The 22,427-nt window shown below is 50.5% G+C and overlaps 27 non-coding genes and 11 pseudogenes across 27 annotated transcripts; all 38 read right to left on the minus strand.

The window, feature by feature from the left end:
- Positions 1-191: 191 nt before the first annotated feature.
- Positions 192-310, minus strand: LOC127614112 (5S ribosomal RNA). Its single transcript, XR_007966398.1, has one exon. It is a non-coding gene; the product is annotated as a 5S ribosomal RNA (ribosomal RNA).
- Positions 311-791: 481 nt separating this feature from the next.
- On the minus strand, positions 792-900 carry LOC127616340 (uncharacterized; annotated as a pseudogene).
- Positions 901-1,380: 480 nt separating this feature from the next.
- LOC127613677 (5S ribosomal RNA) lies at positions 1,381-1,499 on the minus strand. The gene has a single exon (XR_007966282.1). It is a non-coding gene; the product is annotated as a 5S ribosomal RNA (ribosomal RNA).
- A 482-nt stretch (positions 1,500-1,981) lies between these two features.
- On the minus strand, positions 1,982-2,100 carry LOC127614119 (5S ribosomal RNA). Its single transcript, XR_007966399.1, has one exon. It is a non-coding gene; the product is annotated as a 5S ribosomal RNA (ribosomal RNA).
- Positions 2,101-2,581: 481 nt separating this feature from the next.
- Positions 2,582-2,690, minus strand: LOC127616346 (uncharacterized; annotated as a pseudogene).
- A 480-nt stretch (positions 2,691-3,170) lies between these two features.
- On the minus strand, positions 3,171-3,289 carry LOC127612724 (5S ribosomal RNA). The gene has a single exon (XR_007965927.1). It is a non-coding gene; the product is annotated as a 5S ribosomal RNA (ribosomal RNA).
- Positions 3,290-3,769: 480 nt separating this feature from the next.
- LOC127616892 (5S ribosomal RNA) lies at positions 3,770-3,888 on the minus strand. Its single transcript, XR_007967233.1, has one exon. It is a non-coding gene; the product is annotated as a 5S ribosomal RNA (ribosomal RNA).
- Positions 3,889-4,368: 480 nt separating this feature from the next.
- On the minus strand, positions 4,369-4,477 carry LOC127616028 (uncharacterized; annotated as a pseudogene).
- A 480-nt stretch (positions 4,478-4,957) lies between these two features.
- LOC127616946 (5S ribosomal RNA) lies at positions 4,958-5,076 on the minus strand. The gene has a single exon (XR_007967246.1). It is a non-coding gene; the product is annotated as a 5S ribosomal RNA (ribosomal RNA).
- A 480-nt stretch (positions 5,077-5,556) lies between these two features.
- Positions 5,557-5,665, minus strand: LOC127616034 (uncharacterized; annotated as a pseudogene).
- A 480-nt stretch (positions 5,666-6,145) lies between these two features.
- On the minus strand, positions 6,146-6,264 carry LOC127612727 (5S ribosomal RNA). Its single transcript, XR_007965928.1, has one exon. It is a non-coding gene; the product is annotated as a 5S ribosomal RNA (ribosomal RNA).
- Positions 6,265-6,744: 480 nt separating this feature from the next.
- LOC127617010 (5S ribosomal RNA) lies at positions 6,745-6,863 on the minus strand. Its single transcript, XR_007967265.1, has one exon. It is a non-coding gene; the product is annotated as a 5S ribosomal RNA (ribosomal RNA).
- A 481-nt stretch (positions 6,864-7,344) lies between these two features.
- On the minus strand, positions 7,345-7,453 carry LOC127616039 (uncharacterized; annotated as a pseudogene).
- A 480-nt stretch (positions 7,454-7,933) lies between these two features.
- On the minus strand, positions 7,934-8,052 carry LOC127587618 (5S ribosomal RNA). The gene has a single exon (XR_007958807.1). It is a non-coding gene; the product is annotated as a 5S ribosomal RNA (ribosomal RNA).
- A 480-nt stretch (positions 8,053-8,532) lies between these two features.
- On the minus strand, positions 8,533-8,651 carry LOC127613680 (5S ribosomal RNA). The gene has a single exon (XR_007966283.1). It is a non-coding gene; the product is annotated as a 5S ribosomal RNA (ribosomal RNA).
- Positions 8,652-9,133: 482 nt separating this feature from the next.
- On the minus strand, positions 9,134-9,252 carry LOC127614124 (5S ribosomal RNA). The gene has a single exon (XR_007966400.1). It is a non-coding gene; the product is annotated as a 5S ribosomal RNA (ribosomal RNA).
- A 481-nt stretch (positions 9,253-9,733) lies between these two features.
- On the minus strand, positions 9,734-9,842 carry LOC127616351 (uncharacterized; annotated as a pseudogene).
- Positions 9,843-10,322: 480 nt separating this feature from the next.
- On the minus strand, positions 10,323-10,441 carry LOC127613683 (5S ribosomal RNA). Its single transcript, XR_007966284.1, has one exon. It is a non-coding gene; the product is annotated as a 5S ribosomal RNA (ribosomal RNA).
- Positions 10,442-10,923: 482 nt separating this feature from the next.
- On the minus strand, positions 10,924-11,042 carry LOC127614135 (5S ribosomal RNA). The gene has a single exon (XR_007966403.1). It is a non-coding gene; the product is annotated as a 5S ribosomal RNA (ribosomal RNA).
- A 481-nt stretch (positions 11,043-11,523) lies between these two features.
- Positions 11,524-11,632, minus strand: LOC127616356 (uncharacterized; annotated as a pseudogene).
- Positions 11,633-12,112: 480 nt separating this feature from the next.
- Positions 12,113-12,231, minus strand: LOC127612733 (5S ribosomal RNA). The gene has a single exon (XR_007965930.1). It is a non-coding gene; the product is annotated as a 5S ribosomal RNA (ribosomal RNA).
- A 480-nt stretch (positions 12,232-12,711) lies between these two features.
- Positions 12,712-12,830, minus strand: LOC127587644 (5S ribosomal RNA). The gene has a single exon (XR_007958817.1). It is a non-coding gene; the product is annotated as a 5S ribosomal RNA (ribosomal RNA).
- A 480-nt stretch (positions 12,831-13,310) lies between these two features.
- LOC127616045 (uncharacterized) lies at positions 13,311-13,419 on the minus strand (annotated as a pseudogene).
- Positions 13,420-13,899: 480 nt separating this feature from the next.
- Positions 13,900-14,018, minus strand: LOC127587654 (5S ribosomal RNA). Its single transcript, XR_007958820.1, has one exon. It is a non-coding gene; the product is annotated as a 5S ribosomal RNA (ribosomal RNA).
- A 480-nt stretch (positions 14,019-14,498) lies between these two features.
- On the minus strand, positions 14,499-14,607 carry LOC127616062 (uncharacterized; annotated as a pseudogene).
- A 480-nt stretch (positions 14,608-15,087) lies between these two features.
- LOC127587659 (5S ribosomal RNA) lies at positions 15,088-15,206 on the minus strand. Its single transcript, XR_007958822.1, has one exon. It is a non-coding gene; the product is annotated as a 5S ribosomal RNA (ribosomal RNA).
- A 480-nt stretch (positions 15,207-15,686) lies between these two features.
- LOC127587666 (5S ribosomal RNA) lies at positions 15,687-15,805 on the minus strand. The gene has a single exon (XR_007958824.1). It is a non-coding gene; the product is annotated as a 5S ribosomal RNA (ribosomal RNA).
- A 481-nt stretch (positions 15,806-16,286) lies between these two features.
- Positions 16,287-16,405, minus strand: LOC127587673 (5S ribosomal RNA). The gene has a single exon (XR_007958826.1). It is a non-coding gene; the product is annotated as a 5S ribosomal RNA (ribosomal RNA).
- A 480-nt stretch (positions 16,406-16,885) lies between these two features.
- LOC127587678 (5S ribosomal RNA) lies at positions 16,886-17,004 on the minus strand. Its single transcript, XR_007958827.1, has one exon. It is a non-coding gene; the product is annotated as a 5S ribosomal RNA (ribosomal RNA).
- Positions 17,005-17,486: 482 nt separating this feature from the next.
- On the minus strand, positions 17,487-17,605 carry LOC127587699 (5S ribosomal RNA). Its single transcript, XR_007958834.1, has one exon. It is a non-coding gene; the product is annotated as a 5S ribosomal RNA (ribosomal RNA).
- Positions 17,606-18,087: 482 nt separating this feature from the next.
- On the minus strand, positions 18,088-18,206 carry LOC127587710 (5S ribosomal RNA). Its single transcript, XR_007958835.1, has one exon. It is a non-coding gene; the product is annotated as a 5S ribosomal RNA (ribosomal RNA).
- A 481-nt stretch (positions 18,207-18,687) lies between these two features.
- LOC127614142 (5S ribosomal RNA) lies at positions 18,688-18,806 on the minus strand. Its single transcript, XR_007966404.1, has one exon. It is a non-coding gene; the product is annotated as a 5S ribosomal RNA (ribosomal RNA).
- A 481-nt stretch (positions 18,807-19,287) lies between these two features.
- LOC127587721 (5S ribosomal RNA) lies at positions 19,288-19,406 on the minus strand. Its single transcript, XR_007958836.1, has one exon. It is a non-coding gene; the product is annotated as a 5S ribosomal RNA (ribosomal RNA).
- A 481-nt stretch (positions 19,407-19,887) lies between these two features.
- Positions 19,888-20,006, minus strand: LOC127614148 (5S ribosomal RNA). The gene has a single exon (XR_007966406.1). It is a non-coding gene; the product is annotated as a 5S ribosomal RNA (ribosomal RNA).
- A 481-nt stretch (positions 20,007-20,487) lies between these two features.
- Positions 20,488-20,596, minus strand: LOC127616069 (uncharacterized; annotated as a pseudogene).
- Positions 20,597-21,076: 480 nt separating this feature from the next.
- LOC127587732 (5S ribosomal RNA) lies at positions 21,077-21,195 on the minus strand. The gene has a single exon (XR_007958837.1). It is a non-coding gene; the product is annotated as a 5S ribosomal RNA (ribosomal RNA).
- A 480-nt stretch (positions 21,196-21,675) lies between these two features.
- LOC127587743 (5S ribosomal RNA) lies at positions 21,676-21,794 on the minus strand. The gene has a single exon (XR_007958838.1). It is a non-coding gene; the product is annotated as a 5S ribosomal RNA (ribosomal RNA).
- Positions 21,795-22,275: 481 nt separating this feature from the next.
- LOC127616684 (uncharacterized) lies at positions 22,276-22,404 on the minus strand (annotated as a pseudogene).
- Between the last annotated feature and the right edge of the window lie 23 nt (positions 22,405-22,427).

Genomic DNA, 22,427 nt, shown 5'->3' on the forward strand with positions numbered 1-22,427 from the left:
CATGACCGATCCCCGTGCAGACGGCTCCCTCTGTTGGACATTAATTTTATTCCAAAGAGACGTTGATCTGTCAAATCAACGTGAAGGAAACGATTTCAAACCACAGGATAAGTGAAAGTTGAATGACGAATGAATGCCAAAATTTTTGGAAAGAGCAGTGAATCGTGTTGAGAATTGGAGGTGGGTGCAAAAGCTTACAGCACCTGGTATTCCCAGGCGGTCTCCCATCCAAGTACTAACCAGGCCCGACACTGCTTAGCTTCCGAGATCGGACGAGATCGGGCGTTCTCAGGGTAGTATGGCCGTAAGCGAGGGAAAACGTGAAAATTGTCCTCTTTATAGCAGACAGGGCACTTCCGGGTCGAGGGTGGAGTAGTGGGGTGATTTTTTTTTTCATTTAATAAACCTCCTCCGGAGTGCACAAAGGAGGGGCCCGCTCCCGTGGTGGTTTGAGCGCGCAGCCTGTCAGGCTCGCATACGGTCCTCTGCGAGCACGCAGATGCGGTATTTGACGTTTGTTGCAAAAGTGGGCTTTTCCAGTGGAGGTGCAAAGGCATCCAGCAGGCGGAAATCCCAAGCTGTTTCAAGTCCAAGTGCTATCATGACCGATCCCCGTGCAGACGGCTCCCTCTGTTGGACATTAATTTTATTCCAAAGAGACGTTGATCTGTCAAATCAACGTGAAGGAAACGATTTCAAACCACAGGATAAGTGAAAGTTGAATGACGAATGAATGCCAAAATTTTTGGAAAGAGCAGTGAATCGTGTTGAGAATTGGAGGTGGGTGCAAAAGCTTACAGCACCTGGTATTCCCAGGGGGTCTCCCATCCAAGTACTAACCAGGCCCGACCCTGCTTAGCTTCCGAGATCGGGTGCTCTCAGGGTAGTATGGCCGTAAGCGAGGGTAAACGTGAAAATTGTCCCCTTTATAGCAGACAGGGCACTTCTGGGTCGGGGGTGGAGTAGTGGGGTGATTTTTTTTTCATTTAATAAACCTCCTCCGGAGTGCACAAAGGAGGGACCCGCTCCCGTGGTGGTTTGAGCGCGCAGCCTGTCAGGCTCGCATACGGTCCTCTGCGAGCACGCAGAGGCTGTATTTGACGTTTGTTGCAAAAGTGGGCTTTTCCAGTGGAGGTGCAAAGGCATCCAGCAGGCGGAAATCCCAAGCTGTTTCATGTCCAAGTGCTATCATGACCGATCCCCGTGCAGACGGCTCCCTCTGTTGGACATTAATTTTATTCCAAAGAGACGTTGATCTGTCAAATCAACGTGAAGGAAACGATTTCAAACCACAGGATAAGTGAAAGTTGAATGACGAATGAATGCCAAAATTTTTGGAAAGAGCAGTGAATCGTGTTGAGAATTGGAGGTGGGTGCAAAAGCTTACAGCACCTGGTATTCCCAGGCGGTCTCCCATCCAAGTACTAACCAGGCCCGACCCTGATTAGCTTCCGAGATCGGACGAGATCGGGCGTTCTCAGGGTAGTATGGCCGTAAGCGAGGGAAAACGCGAAAATTGTCCTTTTTATAGCAGACAGGGCACTTCCGGGTCGGGGGTGGAGTAGTGGGGTGATTTTTTTTTTTCATTTAATAAACCTCCTCCGGAGTGCACAAAGGAGGGGCCCGCTCCCGTGGTGGTTTGAGCGCGCAGCCTGTCAGGCTCGCATACGGTCCTCTGCGAGCACGCAGATGCGGTATTTGACGTTTGTTGCAAAAGTGGGCTTTTCCAGTGGAGGTGCAAAGGCATCCAGCAGGCGGAAATCCCAAGCTGTTTCATGTCCAAGTGCTATCATGACCGATCCCCGTGCAGACGGCTCCCTCTGTTGGACATTAATTTTATTCCAAAGAGACGTTGATCTGTCAAATCAACGTGAAGGAAACGATTTCAAACCACAGGATAAGTGAAAGTTGAATGACGAATGAATGCCAAAATTTTTGGAAAGAGCAGTGAATCGTGTTGAGAATTGGAGGTGGGTGCAAAAGCTTACAGCACCTGGTATTCCCAGGCGGTCTCCCATCCAAGTACTAACCAGGCCCGACACTGCTTAGCTTCCGAGATCGGACGAGATCGGGCGTTCTCAGGGTAGTATGGCCGTAAGCGAGGGAAAACGTGAAAATTGTCCTCTTTATAGCAGACAGGGCACTTCCGGGTCGAGGGTGGAGTAGTGGGGTGATTTTTTTTTTCATTTAATAAACCTCCTCCGGAGTGCACAAAGGAGGGGCCCGCTCCCGTGGTGGTTTGAGCGCGCAGCCTGTCAGGCTCGCATACGGTCCTCTGCGAGCACGCAGATGCGGTATTTGACGTTTGTTGCAAAAGTGGGCTTTTCCAGTGGAGGTGCAAAGGCATCCAGCAGGCGGAAATCCCAAGCTGTTTCAAGTCCAAGTGCTATCATGACCGATCCCCGTGCAGACGGCTCCCTCTGTTGGACATTAATTTTATTCCAAAGAGACGTTGATCTGTCAAATCAACGTGAAGGAAACGATTTCAAACCACAGGATAAGTGAAAGTTGAATGACGAATGAATGCCAAAATTTTTGGAAAGAGCAGTGAATCGTGTTGAGAATTGGAGGTGGGTGCAAAAGCTTACAGCACCTGGTATTCCCAGGGGGTCTCCCATCCAAGTACTAACCAGGCCCGACCCTGCTTAGCTTCCGAGATCGGGTGCTCTCAGGGTAGTATGGCCGTAAGCGAGGGTAAACGTGAAAATTGTCCCCTTTATAGCAGACAGGGCACTTCTGGGTCGGGGGTGGAGTAGTGGGGTGATTTTTTTTTCATTTAATAAACCTCCTCCGGAGTGCACAAAGGAGGGACCCGCTCCCGTGGTGGTTTGAGCGCGCAGCCTGTCAGGCTCGCATACGGTCCTCTGCGAGCACGCAGAGGCTGTATTTGATGTCTGTTGCAAAAGTTGGCTTTTCCAGTGGAGGTGCAAAAGCATCCAGCAGGCGGAAATCCCAAGCTGCTTCATGTCCAAGTGCTATCATTACCGATCCACGTGCAGACGGCTCCCTCTGTTGGACATTAATTTTATTCCAAAGAGACGTTGATCTGTCAAATCAACGTGAAGGAAACGATTTCAAACCACAGGATAAGTGAAAGTTGAATGACGAATGAATGCCAAAATTTTTGGAAAGAGCAGTGAATCGTGTTGTGAATTGGAGGTGGGTGCAAAAGCTTACAGCACCTGGTATTCCCAGGCGGTCTCCCATCCAAGTACTAACCAGGCCCGACCCTGCTTAGCTTCCGAGATCGGACGAGATCGGGGGTTCTCAGGGTAGTATGGCCGTAAGCGAGGGAAAACGTGAAAATTGTCCCCTTTATAGCAGACAGGGCACTTGCGGGTCGGGGATGGAGTCGTGGGGTGATTTTTTTTTTCATTTAATGACCTCCTCCCGAGAGCACGAAGGAGGGGCCCGCTCCCGTGGTGGTTTGAGCGCGCAGCCTGTCAGGCTCGCATACGGTCCTCTGCGAGCACGCAGATGCGGTATTTGACGTTTGTTGCAAAAGTGGGCTTTTCCAGTGGAGGTGCAAAGGCATCCAGCAGGCGGAAATCCCAAGCTGTTTCATGTCCAAGTGCTATCATGACCGATCCCCGTGCAGACGGCTCCCTCTGTTGGACATTAATTTTATTCCAAAGAGACGTTGATCTGTCAAATCAACGTGAAGGAAACGATTTCAAACCACAGGATAAGTGAAAGTTGAATGACGAATGAATGCCAAAATTTTTGGAAAGAGCAGTGAATCGTGTTGAGAATTGGAGGTGGGTCCAAAAGCTTACAGCACCTGGTATTCCCAGGCGGTCTCCCATCCAAGTACTAACCAGGCCCGACCCTGCTTAGCTTCCGAGATCGGACGAGATCGGGCGTTCTCAGGGTAGTATGGCCGTAAGCGAGGGAAAACGTGAAAATTGTCCTCTTTATAGCAGACAGGGCACTTCCGGGTCGAGGGTGGAGTAGTGGGGTGATTTTTTTTTCATTTAATAAACCTCCTCCGGAGTGCACAAAGGAGGGGCCCGCTCCCGTGGTGGTTTGAGCGCGCAGCCTGTCAGGCTCGCATACGGTCCTCTGCGAGCACGCAGATGCGGTATTTGACGTTTGTTGCAAAAGTGGGCTTTTCCAGTGGAGGTGCAAAGGCATCCAGCAGGCGGAAATCCCAAGCTGTTTCAAGTCCAAGTGCTATCATGACCGATCCCCGTGCAGACGGCTCCCTCTGTTGGACATTAATTTTATTCCAAAGAGACGTTGATCTGTCAAATCAACGTGAAGGAAACGATTTCAAACCACAGGATAAGTGAAAGTTGAATGACGAATGAATGCCAAAATTTTTGGAAAGAGCAGTGAATCGTGTTGAGAATTGGAGGTGGGTGCAAAAGCTTACAGCACCTGGTATTCCCAGGCGGTCTCCCATCCAAGTACTAACCAGGCCCGACCCTGCTTAGCTTCCGAGATCGGGTGCTCTCAGGGTAGTATGGCCGTAAGCGAGGGTAAACGTGAAAATTGTCCCCTTTATAGCAGACAGGGCACTTCTGGGTCGGGGGTGGAGTAGTGGGGTGATTTTTTTTTCATTTAATAAACCTCCTCCGGAGTGCACAAAGGAGGGACCCGCTCCCGTGGTGGTTTGAGCGTGCAGCCTGTCAGGCTCGCATACGGTCCTCTGCGAGCACGCAGAGGCTGTATTTGATGTCTGTTGCAAAAGTTGGCTTTTCCAGTGGAGGTGCAAAAGCATCCAGCAGGCGGAAATCCCAAGCTGCTTCATGTCCAAGTGCTATCATTACCGATCCACGTGCAGACGGCTCCCTCTGTTGGACATTAATTTTATTCCAAAGAGACGTTGATCTGTCAAATCAACGTGAAGGAAACGATTTCAAACCACAGGATAAGTGAAAGTTGAATGACGAATGAATGCCAAAATTTTTGGAAAGAGCAGTGAATCGTGTTGTGAATTGGAGGTGGGTGCAAAAGCTTACAGCACCTGGTATTCCCAGGCGGTCTCCCATCCAAGTACTAACCAGGCCCGACCCTGCTTAGCTTCCGAGATCGGACGAGATCGGGCGTTCTCAGGGTAGTATGGCCGTAAGCGAGGGAAAACGTGAAAATTGTCCCCTTTATAGCAGACAGGGCACTTGCGGGTCGGGGATGGAGTCGTGGGGTGATTTTTTTTTTCATTTAATGACCTCCTCCCGAGAGCACGAAGGAGGGGCCCGCTCCCGTGGTGGTTTGAGCGCGCAGCCTGTCAGGCTCGCATACGGTCCTCTGCGAGCACGCAGATGCGGTATTTGACGTTTGTTGCAAAAGTGGGCTTTTCCAGTGGAGGTGCAAAGGCATCCAGCAGGCGGAAATCCCAAGCTGTTTCATGTCCAAGTGCTATCATGACCGATCCCCGTGCAGACGGCTCCCTCTGTTGGACATTAATTTTATTCCAAAGAGACGTTGATCTGTCAAATCAACGTGAAGGAAACGATTTCAAACCACAGGATAAGTGAAAGTTGAATGACGAATGAATGCCAAAATTTTTGGAAAGAGCAGTGAATCATGTTGAGAATTGGAGGTGGGTCCAAAAGCTTACAGCACCTGGTATTCCCAGGCGGTCTCCCATCCAAGTACTAACCAGGCCCGACCCTGCTTAGCTTCCGAGATCGGGTGCTCTCAGGGTAGTATGGCCGTAAGCGAGGGTAAACGTGAAAATTGTCCCCTTTATAGCAGACAGGGCACTTCTGGGTCGGGGGTGGAGTAGTGGGGTGATTTTTTTTTCATTTAATAAACCTCCTCCGGAGTGCACAAAGGAGGGACCCGCTCCCGTGGTGGTTTGAGCGCGCAGCCTGTCAGGCTCGCATACGGTCCTCTGCGAGCACGCAGAGGCTGTATTTGATGTCTGTTGCAAAAGTTGGCTTTTCCAGTGGAGGTGCAAAAGCATCCAGCAGGCGGAAATCCCAAGCTGCTTCATGTCCAAGTGCTATCATTACCGATCCACGTGCAGACGGCTCCCTCTGTTGGACATTAATTTTATTCCAAAGAGACGTTGATCTGTCAAATCAACGTGAAGGAAACGATTTCAAACCACAGGATAAGTGAAAGTTGAATGACGAATGAATGCCAAAATTTTTGGAAAGAGCAGTGAATCGTGTTGTGAATTGGAGGTGGGTGCAAAAGCTTACAGCACCTGGTATTCCCAGGCGGTCTCCCATCCAAGTACTAACCAGGCCCGACCCTGCTTAGCTTCCGAGATCGGACGAGATCGGGGGTTCTCAGGGTAGTATGGCCGTAAGCGAGGGAAAACGTGAAAATTGTCCCCTTTATAGCAGACAGGGCACTTGCGGGTCGGGGATGGAGTCGTGGGGTGATTTTTTTTTTCATTTAATGACCTCCTCCCGAGAGCACGAAGGAGGGGCCCGCTCCCGTGGTGGTTTGAGCGCGCAGCCTGTCAGGCTCGCATACGGTCCTCTGCGAGCACGCAGATGCGGTATTTGACGTTTGTTGCAAAAGTGGGCTTTTCCAGTGGAGGTGCAAAGGCATCCAGCAGGCGGAAATCCCAAGCTGTTTCATGTCCAAGTGCTATCATGACCGATCCCCGTGCAGACGGCTCCCTCTGTTGGACATTAATTTTATTCCAAAGAGACGTTGATCTGTCAAATCAACGTGAAGGAAACGATTTCAAACCACAGGATAAGTGAAAGTTGAATGACGAATGAATGCCAAAATTTTTGGAAAGAGCAGTGAATCGTGTTGTGAATTGGAGGTGGGTGCAAAAGCTTACAGCACCTGGTATTCCCAGGCGGTCTCCCATCCAAGTACTAACCAGGCCCGACCCTGCTTAGCTTCCGAGATCGGACGAGATCGGGCGTTCTCAGGGTAGTATGGCCGTAAGCGAGGGAAAACGCGAAAATTGTCCTCTTTATAGCAGACAGGGCACTTCCGGGTCGGGGGTGGAGTAGTGGGGTGATTTTTTTTTTCATTTAATAAACCTCCTCCGGAGTGCACAAAGGAGGGGCCCGCTCCCGTGGTGGTTTGAGCGCGCAGCCTGTCAGGCTCGCATACGGTCCTCTGCGAGCACGCAGATGCGGTATTTGACGTTTGTTGCAAAAGTGGGCTTTTCCAGTGGAGGTGCAAAGGCATCCAGCAGGCGGAAATCCCAAGCTGTTTCATGTCCAAGTGCTATCATGACCGATCCCCGTGCAGACGGCTCCCTCTGTTGGACATTAATTTTATTCCAAAGAGACGTTGATCTGTCAAATCAACGTGAAGGAAACGATTTCAAACCACAGGATAAGTGAAAGTTGAATGACGAATGAATGCCAAAATTTTTGGAAAGAGCAGTGAATCATGTTGAGAATTGGAGGTGGGTCCAAAAGCTTACAGCACCTGGTATTCCCAGGCGGTCTCCCATCCAAGTACTAACCAGGCCCGACCCTGCTTAGCTTCCGAGATCGGGTGCTCTCAGGGTAGTATGGCCGTAAGCGAGGGTAAACGTGAAAATTGTCCCCTTTATAGCAGACAGGGCACTTCTGGGTCGGGGGTGGAGTAGTGGGGTGATTTTTTTTTCATTTAATAAACCTCCTCCGGAGTGCACAAAGGAGGGACCCGCTCCCGTGGTGGTTTGAGCGCGCAGCCTGTCAGGCTCGCATACGGTCCTCTGCGAGCACGCAGAGGCTGTATTTGATGTCTGTTGCAAAAGTTGGCTTTTCCAGTGGAGGTGCAAAAGCATCCAGCAGGCGGAAATCCCAAGCTGCTTCATGTCCAAGTGCTATCATTACCGATCCACGTGCAGACGGCTCCCTCTGTTGGACATTAATTTTATTCCAAAGAGACGTTGATCTGTCAAATCAACGTGAAGGAAACGATTTCAAACCACAGGATAAGTGAAAGTTGAATGACGAATGAATGCCAAAATTTTTGGAAAGAGCAGTGAATCGTGTTGTGAATTGGAGGTGGGTGCAAAAGCTTACAGCACCTGGTATTCCCAGGCGGTCTCCCATCCAAGTACTAACCAGGCCCGACCCTGCTTAGCTTCCGAGATCGGACGAGATCGGGCGTTCTCAGGGTAGTATGGCCGTAAGCGAGGGAAAACGTGAAAATTGTCCCCTTTATAGCAGACAGGGCACTTGCGGGTCGGGGATGGAGTCGTGGGGTGATTTTTTTTTTCATTTAATGACCTCCTCCATAGAGCACGAAGGAGGGGCCCGCTCCCGTGGTGGTTTGAGCGCGCAGCCTGTCAGGCTCGCATACGGTCCTCTGCGAGCACGCAGATGCGGTATTTGACGTTTGTTGCAAAAGTGGGCTTTTCCAGTGGAGGTGCAAAGGCATCCAGCAGGCGGAAATCCCAAGCTGTTTCATGTCCAAGTGCTATCATGACCGATCCCCGTGCAGACGGCTCCCTCTGTTGGACATTAATTTTATTCCAAAGAGACGTTGATCTGTCAAATCAACGTGAAGGAAACGATTTCAAACCACAGGATAAGTGAAAGTTGAATGACGAATGAATGCCAAAATTTTTGGAAAGAGCAGTGAATCGTGTTGTGAATTGGAGGTGGGTGCAAAAGCTTACAGCACCTGGTATTCCCAGGCGGTCTCCCATCCAAGTACTAACCAGGCCCGACCCTGATTAGCTTCCGAGATCGGACGAGATCGGGCGTTCTCAGGGTAGTATGGCCGTAAGCGAGGGAAAACGCGAAAATTGTCCTTTTTATAGCAGACAGGGCACTTCCGGGTCGGGGGTGGAGTAGTGGGGTGATTTTTTTTTTTCATTTAATAAACCTCCTCCGGAGTGCACAAAGGAGGGGCCCGCTCCCGTGGTGGTTTGAGCGCGCAGCCTGTCAGGCTCGCATACGGTCCTCTGCGAGCACGCAGATGCGGTATTTGACGTTTGTTGCAAAAGTGGGCTTTTCCAGTGGAGGTGCAAAGGCATCCAGCAGGCGGAAATCCCAAGCTGTTTCATGTCCAAGTGCTATCATGACCGATCCCCGTGCAGACGGCTCCCTCTGTTGGACATTAATTTTATTCCAAAGAGACGTTGATCTGTCAAATCAACGTGAAGGAAACGATTTCAAACCACAGGATAAGTGAAAGTTGAATGACGAATGAATGCCAAAATTTTTGGAAAGAGCAGTGAATCGTGTTGAGAATTGGAGGTGGGTGCAAAAGCTTACAGCACCTGGTATTCCCAGGCGGTCTCCCATCCAAGTACTAACCAGGCCCGACACTGCTTAGCTTCCGAGATCGGACGAGATCGGGCGTTCTCAGGGTAGTATGGCCGTAAGCGAGGGAAAACGTGAAAATTGTCCTCTTTATAGCAGACAGGGCACTTCCGGGTCGAGGGTGGAGTAGTGGGGTGATTTTTTTTTTCATTTAATAAACCTCCTCCGGAGTGCACAAAGGAGGGGCCCGCTCCCGTGGTGGTTTGAGCGCGCAGCCTGTCAGGCTCGCATACGGTCCTCTGCGAGCACGCAGATGCGGTATTTGACGTTTGTTGCAAAAGTGGGCTTTTCCAGTGGAGGTGCAAAGGCATCCAGCAGGCGGAAATCCCAAGCTGTTTCAAGTCCAAGTGCTATCATGACCGATCCCCGTGCAGACGGCTCCCTCTGTTGGACATTAATTTTATTCCAAAGAGACGTTGATCTGTCAAATCAACGTGAAGGAAACGATTTCAAACCACAGGATAAGTGAAAGTTGAATGACGAATGAATGCCAAAATTTTTGGAAAGAGCAGTGAATCGTGTTGAGAATTGGAGGTGGGTGCAAAAGCTTACAGCACCTGGTATTCCCAGGGGGTCTCCCATCCAAGTACTAACCAGGCCCGACCCTGCTTAGCTTCCGAGATCGGGTGCTCTCAGGGTAGTATGGCCGTAAGCGAGGGTAAACGTGAAAATTGTCCCCTTTATAGCAGACAGGGCACTTCTGGGTCGGGGGTGGAGTAGTGGGGTGATTTTTTTTTCATTTAATAAACCTCCTCCGGAGTGCACAAAGGAGGGACCCGCTCCCGTGGTGGTTTGAGCGCGCAGCCTGTCAGGCTCGCATACGGTCCTCTGCGAGCACGCAGAGGCTGTATTTGACGTTTGTTGCAAAAGTGGGCTTTTCCAGTGGAGGTGCAAAGGCATCCAGCAGGCGGAAATCCCAAGCTGTTTCATGTCCAAGTGCTATCATGACCGATCCCCGTGCAGACGGCTCCCTCTGTTGGACATTAATTTTATTCCAAAGAGACGTTGATCTGTCAAATCAACGTGAAGGAAACGATTTCAAACCACAGGATAAGTGAAAGTTGAATGACGAATGAATGCCAAAATTTTTGGAAAGAGCAGTGAATCGTGTTGAGAATTGGAGGTGGGTGCAAAAGCTTACAGCACCTGGTATTCCCAGGCGGTCTCCCATCCAAGTACTAACCAGGCCCGACCCTGATTAGCTTCCGAGATCGGACGAGATCGGGCGTTCTCAGGGTAGTATGGCCGTAAGCGAGGGAAAACGCGAAAATTGTCCTTTTTATAGCAGACAGGGCACTTCCGGGTCGGGGGTGGAGTAGTGGGGTGATTTTTTTTTTTCATTTAATAAACCTCCTCCGGAGTGCACAAAGGAGGGGCCCGCTCCCGTGGTGGTTTGAGCGCGCAGCCTGTCAGGCTCGCATACGGTCCTCTGCGAGCACGCAGATGCGGTATTTGACGTTTGTTGCAAAAGTGGGCTTTTCCAGTGGAGGTGCAAAGGCATCCAGCAGGCGGAAATCCCAAGCTGTTTCATGTCCAAGTGCTATCATGACCGATCCCCGTGCAGACGGCTCCCTCTGTTGGACATTAATTTTATTCCAAAGAGACGTTGATCTGTCAAATCAACGTGAAGGAAACGATTTCAAACCACAGGATAAGTGAAAGTTGAATGACGAATGAATGCCAAAATTTTTGGAAAGAGCAGTGAATCGTGTTGAGAATTGGAGGTGGGTGCAAAAGCTTACAGCACCTGGTATTCCCAGGCGGTCTCCCATCCAAGTACTAACCAGGCCCGACACTGCTTAGCTTCCGAGATCGGACGAGATCGGGCGTTCTCAGGGTAGTATGGCCGTAAGCGAGGGAAAACGTGAAAATTGTCCTCTTTATAGCAGACAGGGCACTTCCGGGTCGAGGGTGGAGTAGTGGGGTGATTTTTTTTTTCATTTAATAAACCTCCTCCGGAGTGCACAAAGGAGGGGCCCGCTCCCGTGGTGGTTTGAGCGCGCAGCCTGTCAGGCTCGCATACGGTCCTCTGCGAGCACGCAGATGCGGTATTTGACGTTTGTTGCAAAAGTGGGCTTTTCCAGTGGAGGTGCAAAGGCATCCAGCAGGCGGAAATCCCAAGCTGTTTCAAGTCCAAGTGCTATCATGACCGATCCCCGTGCAGACGGCTCCCTCTGTTGGACATTAATTTTATTCCAAAGAGACGTTGATCTGTCAAATCAACGTGAAGGAAACGATTTCAAACCACAGGATAAGTGAAAGTTGAATGACGAATGAATGCCAAAATTTTTGGAAAGAGCAGTGAATCGTGTTGAGAATTGGAGGTGGGTGCAAAAGCTTACAGCACCTGGTATTCCCAGGGGGTCTCCCATCCAAGTACTAACCAGGCCCGACCCTGCTTAGCTTCCGAGATCGGGTGCTCTCAGGGTAGTATGGCCGTAAGCGAGGGTAAACGTGAAAATTGTCCCCTTTATAGCAGACAGGGCACTTCTGGGTCGGGGGTGGAGTAGTGGGGTGATTTTTTTTTCATTTAATAAACCTCCTCCGGAGTGCACAAAGGAGGGACCCGCTCCCGTGGTGGTTTGAGCGCGCAGCCTGTCAGGCTCGCATACGGTCCTCTGCGAGCACGCAGAGGCTGTATTTGATGTCTGTTGCAAAAGTTGGCTTTTCCAGTGGAGGTGCAAAAGCATCCAGCAGGCGGAAATCCCAAGCTGCTTCATGTCCAAGTGCTATCATTACCGATCCACGTGCAGACGGCTCCCTCTGTTGGACATTAATTTTATTCCAAAGAGACGTTGATCTGTCAAATCAACGTGAAGGAAACGATTTCAAACCACAGGATAAGTGAAAGTTGAATGACGAATGAATGCCAAAATTTTTGGAAAGAGCAGTGAATCGTGTTGTGAATTGGAGGTGGGTGCAAAAGCTTACAGCACCTGGTATTCCCAGGCGGTCTCCCATCCAAGTACTAACCAGGCCCGACCCTGCTTAGCTTCCGAGATCGGACGAGATCGGGGGTTCTCAGGGTAGTATGGCCGTAAGCGAGGGAAAACGTGAAAATTGTCCCCTTTATAGCAGACAGGGCACTTGCGGGTCGGGGATGGAGTCGTGGGGTGATTTTTTTTTTCATTTAATGACCTCCTCCCGAGAGCACGAAGGAGGGGCCCGCTCCCGTGGTGGTTTGAGCGCGCAGCCTGTCAGGCTCGCATACGGTCCTCTGCGAGCACGCAGATGCGGTATTTGACGTTTGTTGCAAAAGTGGGCTTTTCCAGTGGAGGTGCAAAGGCATCCAGCAGGCGGAAATCCCAAGCTGTTTCATGTCCAAGTGCTATCATGACCGATCCCCGTGCAGACGGCTCCCTCTGTTGGACATTAATTTTATTCCAAAGAGACGTTGATCTGTCAAATCAACGTGAAGGAAACGATTTCAAACCACAGGATAAGTGAAAGTTGAATGACGAATGAATGCCAAAATTTTTGGAAAGAGCAGTGAATCGTGTTGAGAATTGGAGGTGGGTCCAAAAGCTTACAGCACCTGGTATTCCCAGGCGGTCTCCCATCCAAGTACTAACCAGGCCCGACCCTGCTTAGCTTCCGAGATCGGACGAGATCGGGCGTTCTCAGGGTAGTATGGCCGTAAGCGAGGGAAAACGTGAAAATTGTCCTCTTTATAGCAGACAGGGCACTTCCGGGTCGAGGGTGGAGTAGTGGGGTGATTTTTTTTTCATTTAATAAACCTCCTCCGGAGTGCACAAAGGAGGGGCCCGCTCCCGTGGTGGTTTGAGCGCGCAGCCTGTCAGGCTCGCATACGGTCCTCTGCGAGCACGCAGATGCGGTATTTGACGTTTGTTGCAAAAGTGGGCTTTTCCAGTGGAGGTGCAAAGGCATCCAGCAGGCGGAAATCCCAAGCTGTTTCAAGTCCAAGTGCTATCATGACCGATCCCCGTGCAGACGGCTCCCTCTGTTGGACATTAATTTTATTCCAAAGAGACGTTGATCTGTCAAATCAACGTGAAGGAAACGATTTCAAACCACAGGATAAGTGAAAGTTGAATGACGAATGAATGCCAAAATTTTTGGAAAGAGCAGTGAATCGTGTTGAGAATTGGAGGTGGGTGCAAAAGCTTACAGCACCTGGTATTCCCAGGCGGTCTCCCATCCAAGTACTAACCAGGCCCGACCCTGCTTAGCTTCCGAGATCGGGTGCTCTCAGGGTAGTATGGCCGTAAGCGAGGGTAAACGTGAAAATTGTCCCCTTTATAGCAGACAGGGCACTTCTGGGTCGGGGGTGGAGTAGTGGGGTGATTTTTTTTTCATTTAATAAACCTCCTCCGGAGTGCACAAAGGAGGGACCCGCTCCCGTGGTGGTTTGAGCGTGCAGCCTGTCAGGCTCGCATACGGTCCTCTGCGAGCACGCAGAGGCTGTATTTGATGTCTGTTGCAAAAGTTGGCTTTTCCAGTGGAGGTGCAAAAGCATCCAGCAGGCGGAAATCCCAAGCTGCTTCATGTCCAAGTGCTATCATTACCGATCCACGTGCAGACGGCTCCCTCTGTTGGACATTAATTTTATTCCAAAGAGACGTTGATCTGTCAAATCAACGTGAAGGAAACGATTTCAAACCACAGGATAAGTGAAAGTTGAATGACGAATGAATGCCAAAATTTTTGGAAAGAGCAGTGAATCGTGTTGTGAATTGGAGGTGGGTGCAAAAGCTTACAGCACCTGGTATTCCCAGGCGGTCTCCCATCCAAGTACTAACCAGGCCCGACCCTGCTTAGCTTCCGAGATCGGACGAGATCGGGCGTTCTCAGGGTAGTATGGCCGTAAGCGAGGGAAAACGTGAAAATTGTCCCCTTTATAGCAGACAGGGCACTTGCGGGTCGGGGATGGAGTCGTGGGGTGATTTTTTTTTTCATTTAATGACCTCCTCCCGAGAGCACGAAGGAGGGGCCCGCTCCCGTGGTGGTTTGAGCGCGCAGCCTGTCAGGCTCGCATACGGTCCTCTGCGAGCACGCAGATGCGGTATTTGACGTTTGTTGCAAAAGTGGGCTTTTCCAGTGGAGGTGCAAAGGCATCCAGCAGGCGGAAATCCCAAGCTGTTTCATGTCCAAGTGCTATCATGACCGATCCCCGTGCAGACGGCTCCCTCTGTTGGACATTAATTTTATTCCAAAGAGACGTTGATCTGTCAAATCAACGTGAAGGAAACGATTTCAAACCACAGGATAAGTGAAAGTTGAATGACGAATGAATGCCAAAATTTTTGGAAAGAGCAGTGAATCATGTTGAGAATTGGAGGTGGGTCCAAAAGCTTACAGCACCTGGTATTCCCAGGCGGTCTCCCATCCAAGTACTAACCAGGCCCGACCCTGCTTAGCTTCCGAGATCGGGTGCTCTCAGGGTAGTATGGCCGTAAGCGAGGGTAAACGTGAAAATTGTCCCCTTTATAGCAGACAGGGCACTTCTGGGTCGGGGGTGGAGTAGTGGGGTGATTTTTTTTTCATTTAATAAACCTCCTCCGGAGTGCACAAAGGAGGGACCCGCTCCCGTGGTGGTTTGAGCGCGCAGCCTGTCAGGCTCGCATACGGTCCTCTGCGAGCACGCAGAGGCTGTATTTGATGTCTGTTGCAAAAGTTGGCTTTTCCAGTGGAGGTGCAAAAGCATCCAGCAGGCGGAAATCCCAAGCTGCTTCATGTCCAAGTGCTATCATTACCGATCCACGTGCAGACGGCTCCCTCTGTTGGACATTAATTTTATTCCAAAGAGACGTTGATCTGTCAAATCAACGTGAAGGAAACGATTTCAAACCACAGGATAAGTGAAAGTTGAATGACGAATGAATGCCAAAATTTTTGGAAAGAGCAGTGAATCGTGTTGTGAATTGGAGGTGGGTGCAAAAGCTTACAGCACCTGGTATTCCCAGGCGGTCTCCCATCCAAGTACTAACCAGGCCCGACCCTGCTTAGCTTCCGAGATCGGACGAGATCGGGCGTTCTCAGGGTAGTATGGCCGTAAGCGAGGGAAAACGTGAAAATTGTCCCCTTTATAGCAGACAGGGCACTTGCGGGTCGGGGATGGAGTCGTGGGGTGATTTTTTTTTTCATTTAATGACCTCCTCCCGAGAGCACGAAGGAGGGGCCCGCTCCCGTGGTGGTTTGAGCGCGCAGCCTGTCAGGCTCGCATACGGTCCTCTGCGAGCACGCAGATGCGGTATTTGACGTTTGTTGCAAAAGTGGGCTTTTCCAGTGGAGGTGCAAAGGCATCCAGCAGGCGGAAATCCCAAGCTGTTTCATGTCCAAGTGCTATCATGACCGATCCCCGTGCAGACGGCTCCCTCTGTTGGACATTAATTTTATTCCAAAGAGACGTTGATCTGTCAAATCAACGTGAAGGAAACGATTTCAAACCACAGGATAAGTGAAAGTTGAATGACGAATGAATGCCAAAATTTTTGGAAAGAGCAGTGAATCGTGTTGTGAATTGGAGGTGGGTGCAAAAGCTTACAGCACCTGGTATTCCCAGGCGGTCTCCCATCCAAGTACTAACCAGGCCCGACCCTGCTTAGCTTCCGAGATCGGACGAGATCGGGCGTTCTCAGGGTAGTATGGCCGTAAGCGAGGGAAAACGCGAAAATTGTCCTCTTTATAGCAGACAGGGCACTTCCGGGTCGGGGGTGGAGTAGTGGGGTGATTTTTTTTTTCATTTAATAAACCTCCTCCGGAGTGCACAAAGGAGGGGCCCGCTCCCGTGGTGGTTTGAGCGCGCAGCCTGTCAGGCTCGCATACGGTCCTCTGCGAGCACGCAGATGCGGTATTTGACGTTTGTTGCAAAAGTGGGCTTTTCCAGTGGAGGTGCAAAGGCATCCAGCAGGCGGAAATCCCAAGCTGTTTCATGTCCAAGTGCTATCATGACCGATCCCCGTGCAGACGGCTCCCTCTGTTGGACATTAATTTTATTCCAAAGAGACGTTGATCTGTCAAATCAACGTGAAGGAAACGATTTCAAACCACAGGATAAGTGAAAGTTGAATGACGAATGAATGCCAAAATTTTTGGAAAGAGCAGTGAATCGTGTTGTGAATTGGAGGTGGGTGCAAAAGCTTACAGCACCTGGTATTCCCAGGCGGTCTCCCATCCAAGTACTAACCAGGCCCGACCCTGCTTAGCTTCCGAGATCGGACGAGATCGGGCGTTCTCAGGGTAGTATGGCCGTAAGCGAGGGAAAACGCGAAAATTGTCCTCTTTATAGCAGACAGGGCACTTCCGGGTCGGGGGTGGAGTCGTGGGGTGATTTTTTTTTCATTTAATAAACCTCCTCCGGAGTGCACAAAGGAGGGGCCCGCTCCCGTGGTGGTTTGAGCGCGCAGCCTGTCAGGCTCGCATACGGTCCTCTGCGAGCACGCAGATGCGGTATTTGACGTTTGTTGCAAAAGTGGGCTTTTCCAGTGGAGGTGCAAAGGCATCCAGCAGGCGGAAATCCCAAGCTGTTTCATGTCCAAGTGCTATCATGACCGATCCCCGTGCAGACGGCTCCCTCTGTTGGACATTAATTTTATTCCAAAGAGACGTTGATCTGTCAAATCAACGTGAAGGAAACGATTTCAAACCACAGGATAAGTGAAAGTTGAATGACGAATGAATGCCAAAATTTTTGGAAAGAGCAGTGAATCGTGTTGAGAATTGGAGGTGGGTGCAAAAGCTTACAGCACCTGGTATTCCCAGGCGGTCTCCCATCCAAGTACTAACCAGGCCCGACCCTGCTTAGCTTCCGAGATCGGACGAGATCGGGCGTTCTCAGGGTAGTATGGCCGTAAGCGAGGGAAAACGCGAAAATTGTCCTTTTTATAGCAGACAGGGCACTTCCGGGTCGGGGGTGGAGTAGTGGGGTGATTTTTTTTTTTCATTTAATAAACCTCCTCCGGAGTGCACAAAGGAGGGGCCCGCTCCCGTGGTGGTTTGAGCGCGCAGCCTGTCAGGCTCGCATACGGTCCTCTGCGAGCACGCAGATGCGGTATTTGACGTTTGTTGCAAAAGTGGGCTTTTCCAGTGGAGGTGCAAAGGCATCCAGCAGGCGGAAATCCCAAGCTGTTTCATGTCCAAGTGCTATCATGACCGATCCCCGTGCAGACGGCTCCCTCTGTTGGACATTAATTTTATTCCAAAGAGACGTTGATCTGTCAAATCAACGTGAAGGAAACGATTTCAAACCACAGGATAAGTGAAAGTTGAATGACGAATGAATGCCAAAATTTTTGGAAAGAGCAGTGAATCGTGTTGAGAATTGGAGGTGGGTGCAAAAGCTTACAGCACCTGGTATTCCCAGGCGGTCTCCCATCCAAGTACTAACCAGGCCCGACCCTGCTTAGCTTCCGAGATCGGACGAGATCGGGCGTTCTCAGGGTAGTATGGCCGTAAGCGAGGGAAAACGCGAAAATTGTCCTTTTTATAGCAGACAGGGCACTTCCGGGTCGGGGGTGGAGTAGTGGGGTGATTTTTTTTTTTCATTTAATAAACCTCCTCCGGAGTGCACAAAGGAGGGGCCCGCTCCCGTGGTGGTTTGAGCGCGCAGCCTGTCAGGCTCGCATACGGTCCTCTGCGAGCACGCAGATGCGGTATTTGACGTTTGTTGCAAAAGTGGGCTTTTCCAGTGGAGGTGCAAAGGCATCCAGCAGGCGGAAATCCCAAGCTGTTTCATGTCCAAGTGCTATCATGACCGATCCCCGTGCAGACGGCTCCCTCTGTTGGACATTAATTTTATTCCAAAGAGACGTTGATCTGTCAAATCAACGTGAAGGAAACGATTTCAAACCACAGGATAAGTGAAAGTTGAATGACGAATGAATGCCAAAATTTTTGGAAAGAGCAGTGAATCGTGTTGTGAATTGGAGGTGGGTGCAAAAGCTTACAGCACCTGGTATTCCCAGGCGGTCTCCCATCCAAGTACTAACCAGGCCCGACCCTGCTTAGCTTCCGAGATCGGACGAGATCGGGCGTTCTCAGGGTAGTATGGCCGTAAGCGAGGGAAAACGCGAAAATTGTCCTCTTTATAGCAGACAGGGCACTTCCGGGTCGGGGGTGGAGTCGTGGGGTGATTTTTTTTTTCATTTAATAAACCTCCTCCGGAGTGCACAAAGGAGGGGCCCGCTCCCGTGGTGGTTTGAGCGCGCAGCCTGTCAGGCTCGCATACGGTCCTCTGCGAGCACGCAGATGCGGTATTTGACGTTTGTTGCAAAAGTGGGCTTTTCCAGTGGAGGTGCAAAGGCATCCAGCAGGCGGAAATCCCAAGCTGTTTCATGTCCAAGTGCTATCATGACCGATCCCCGTGCAGACGGCTCCCTCTGTTGGACATTAATTTTATTCCAAAGAGACGTTGATCTGTCAAATCAACGTGAAGGAAACGATTTCAAACCACAGGATAAGTGAAAGTTGAATGACGAATGAATGCCAAAATTTTTGGAAAGAGCAGTGAATCGTGTTGAGAATTGGAGGTGGGTGCAAAAGCTTACAGCACCTGGTATTCCCAGGCGGTCTCCCATCCAAGTACTAACCAGGCCCGACACTGCTTAGCTTCCGAGATCGGACGAGATCGGGCGTTCTCAGGGTAGTATGGCCGTAAGCGAGGGAAAACGCGAAAATTGTCCTTTTTATAGCAGACAGGGCACTTCCGGGTCGGGGGTGGAGTAGTGGGGTGATTTTTTTTTTCATTTAATAAACCTCCTCCGGAGTGCACAAAGGAGGGGCCCGCTCCCGTGGTGGTTTGAGCGCGCAGCCTGTCAGGCTCGCATACGGTCCTCTGCGAGCACGCAGATGCGGTATTTGACGTTTGTTGCAAAAGTGGGCTTTTCCAGTGGAGGTGCAAAGGCATCCAGCAGGCGGAAATCCCAAGCTGTTTCATGTCCAAGTGCTATCATGACCGATCCCCGTGCAGACGGCTCCCTCTGTTGGACATTAATTTTATTCCAAAGAGACGTTGATCTGTCAAATCAACGTGAAGGAAACGATTTCAAACCACAGGATAAGTGAAAGTTGAATGACGAATGAATGCCAAAATTTTTGGAAAGAGCAGTGAATCATGTTGAGAATTGGAGGTGGGTCCAAAAGCTTACAGCACCTGGTATTCCCAGGCGGTCTCCCATCCAAGTACTAACCAGGCCCGACCCTGCTTAGCTTCCGAGATCGGACGAGATCGGGCGTTCTCAGGGTAGTATGGCCGTAAGCGAGGGAAAACGTGAAAATTGTCCTCTTTATAGCAGACAGGGCACTTCCGGGTCGGGGTGGAGTAGTGGGGTGATTTTTTTTTTTCATTTAATAAACCTCCTCCGGAGTGCACAAAGGAGGGGCCCGCTCCCGTGGTGGTTTGAGCGCGCAGCCTGTCAGGCTCGCATACGGTCCTCTGCGAGCACGCAGATACGGTACTTGATGTCTGTTGCAAAAGTTGGCTTTTCCAGTGGAGGTGCAAAAGCATCCAGCAGGCGGAAATCCCAAGCTGCTTCATGTCCAAGTGCTATCATTATCGATCCACGTGCAGACGGCTCCCTCTGTTGGACATTAATTTTATTCCAAAGAGACGTTGATCTGTCAAATCAACGTGAAGGAAACGATTTCAAACCACAGGATAAGTGAAAGTTGAATGACGAATGAATGCCAAAATTTTTGGAAAGAGCAGTGAATCGTGTTGAGAATTGGAGGTGGGTGCAAAAGCTTACAGCACCTGGTATTCCCAGGCGGTCTCCCATCCAAGTACTAACCAGGCCCGACACTGCTTAGCTTCCGAGATCGGACGAGATCGGGCGTTCTCAGGGTAGTATGGCCGTAAGCGAGGGAAAACGTGAAAATTGTCCTCTTTATAGCAGACAGGGCACTTCCGGGTCGAGGGTGGAGTAGTGGGGTGATTTTTTTTTTCATTTAATAAACCTCCTCCGGAGTGCACAAAGGAGGGGCCCGCTCCCGTGGTGGTTTGAGCGCGCAGCCTGTCAGGCTCGCATACGGTCCTCTGCGAGCACGCAGATGCGGTATTTGACGTTTGTTGCAAAAGTGGGCTTTTCCAGTGGAGGTGCAAAGGCATCCAGCAGGCGGAAATCCCAAGCTGTTTCAAGTCCAAGTGCTATCATGACCGATCCCCGTGCAGACGGCTCCCTCTGTTGGACATTAATTTTATTCCAAAGAGACGTTGATCTGTCAAATCAACGTGAAGGAAACGATTTCAAACCACAGGATAAGTGAAAGTTGAATGACGAATGAATGCCAAAATTTTTGGAAAGAGCAGTGAATCGTGTTGAGAATTGGAGGTGGGTGCAAAAGCTTACAGCACCTGGTATTCCCAGGCGGTCTCCCATCCAAGTACTAACCAGGCCCGACCCTGCTTAGCTTCCGAGATCGGGTGCTCTCAGGGTAGTATGGCCGTAAGCGAGGGTAAACGTGAAAATTGTCCCCTTTATAGCAGACAGGGCACTTCTGGGTCGGGGGTGGAGTAGTGGGGTGATTTTTTTTTCATTTAATAAACCTCCTCCGGAGTGCACAAAGGAGGGACCCGCTCCCGTGGTGGTTTGAGCGTGCAGCCTGTCAGGCTCGCATACGGTCCTCTGCGAGCACGCAGAGGCTGTATTTGATGTCTGTTGCAAAAGTTGGCTTTTCCAGTGGAGGTGCAAAAGCATCCAGCAGGCGGAAATCCCAAGCTGCTTCATGTCCAAGTGCTATCATTACCGATCCACGTGCAGACGGCTCCCTCTGTTGGACATTAATTTTATTCCAAAGAGACGTTGATCTGTCAAATCAACGTGAAGGAAACGATTTCAAACCACAGGATAAGTGAAAGTTGAATGACGAATGAATGCCAAAATTTTTGGAAAGAGCAGTGAATCGTGTTGTGAATTGGAGGTGGGTGCAAAAGCTTACAGCACCTGGTATTCCCAGGCGGTCTCCCATCCAAGTACTAACCAGGCCCGACCCTGCTTAGCTTCCGAGATCGGACGAGATCGGGCGTTCTCAGGGTAGTATGGCCGTAAGCGAGGGAAAACGTGAAAATTGTCCCCTTTATAGCAGACAGGGCACTTGCGGGTCGGGGATGGAGTCGTGGGGTGATTTTTTTTTTCATTTAATGACCTCCTCCCGAGAGCACGAAGGAGGGGCCCGCTCCCGTGGTGGTTTGAGCGCGCAGCCTGTCAGGCTCGCATACGGTCCTCTGCGAGCACGCAGATGCGGTATTTGACGTTTGTTGCAAAAGTGGGCTTTTCCAGTGGAGGTGCAAAGGCATCCAGCAGGCGGAAATCCCAAGCTGTTTCATGTCCAAGTGCTATCATGACCGATCCCCGTGCAGACGGCTCCCTCTGTTGGACATTAATTTTATTCCAAAGAGACGTTGATCTGTCAAATCAACGTGAAGGAAACGATTTCAAACCACAGGATAAGTGAAAGTTGAATGACGAATGAATGCCAAAATTTTTGGAAAGAGCAGTGAATCGTGTTGTGAATTGGAGGTGGGTGCAAAAGCTTACAGCACCTGGTATTCCCAGGCGGTCTCCCATCCAAGTACTAACCAGGCCCGACCCTGCTTAGCTTCCGAGATCGGACGAGATCGGGCGTTCTCAGGGTAGTATGGCCGTAAGCGAGGGAAAACGCGAAAATTGTCCTCTTTATAGCAGACAGGGCACTTCCGGGTCGGGGGTGGAGTAGTGGGGTGATTTTTTTTTTCATTTAATAAACCTCCTCCGGAGTGCACAAAGGAGGGGCCCGCTCCCGTGGTGGTTTGAGCGCGCAGCCTGTCAGGCTCGCATACGGTCCTCTGCGAGCACGCAGATGCGGTATTTGACGTTTGTTGCAAAAGTGGGCTTTTCCAGTGGAGGTGCAAAGGCATCCAGCAGGCGGAAATCCCAAGCTGTTTCATGTCCAAGTGCTATCATGACCGATCCCCGTGCAGACGGCTCCCTCTGTTGGACATTAATTTTATTCCAAAGAGACGTTGATCTGTCAAATCAACGTGAAGGAAACGATTTCAAACCACAGGATAAGTGAAAGTTGAATGACGAATGAATGCCAAAATTTTTGGAAAGAGCAGTGAATCATGTTGAGAATTGGAGGTGGGTCCAAAAGCTTACAGCACCTGGTATTCCCAGGCGGTCTCCCATCCAAGTACTAACCAGGCCCGACACTGCTTAGCTTCCGAGATCGGACGAGATCGGACGAGATCGGGCGTTCTCAGGGTAGTATGGCCGTAAGCGAGGGAAAACGTGAAAATTGTCC

The sequence above is a fragment of the Hippocampus zosterae genome, chromosome 1, assembly GCF_025434085.1.
Source record: "Hippocampus zosterae strain Florida chromosome 1, ASM2543408v3, whole genome shotgun sequence".
NCBI classification, from domain to species: Eukaryota; Metazoa; Chordata; class Actinopteri; order Syngnathiformes; family Syngnathidae; genus Hippocampus; species Hippocampus zosterae.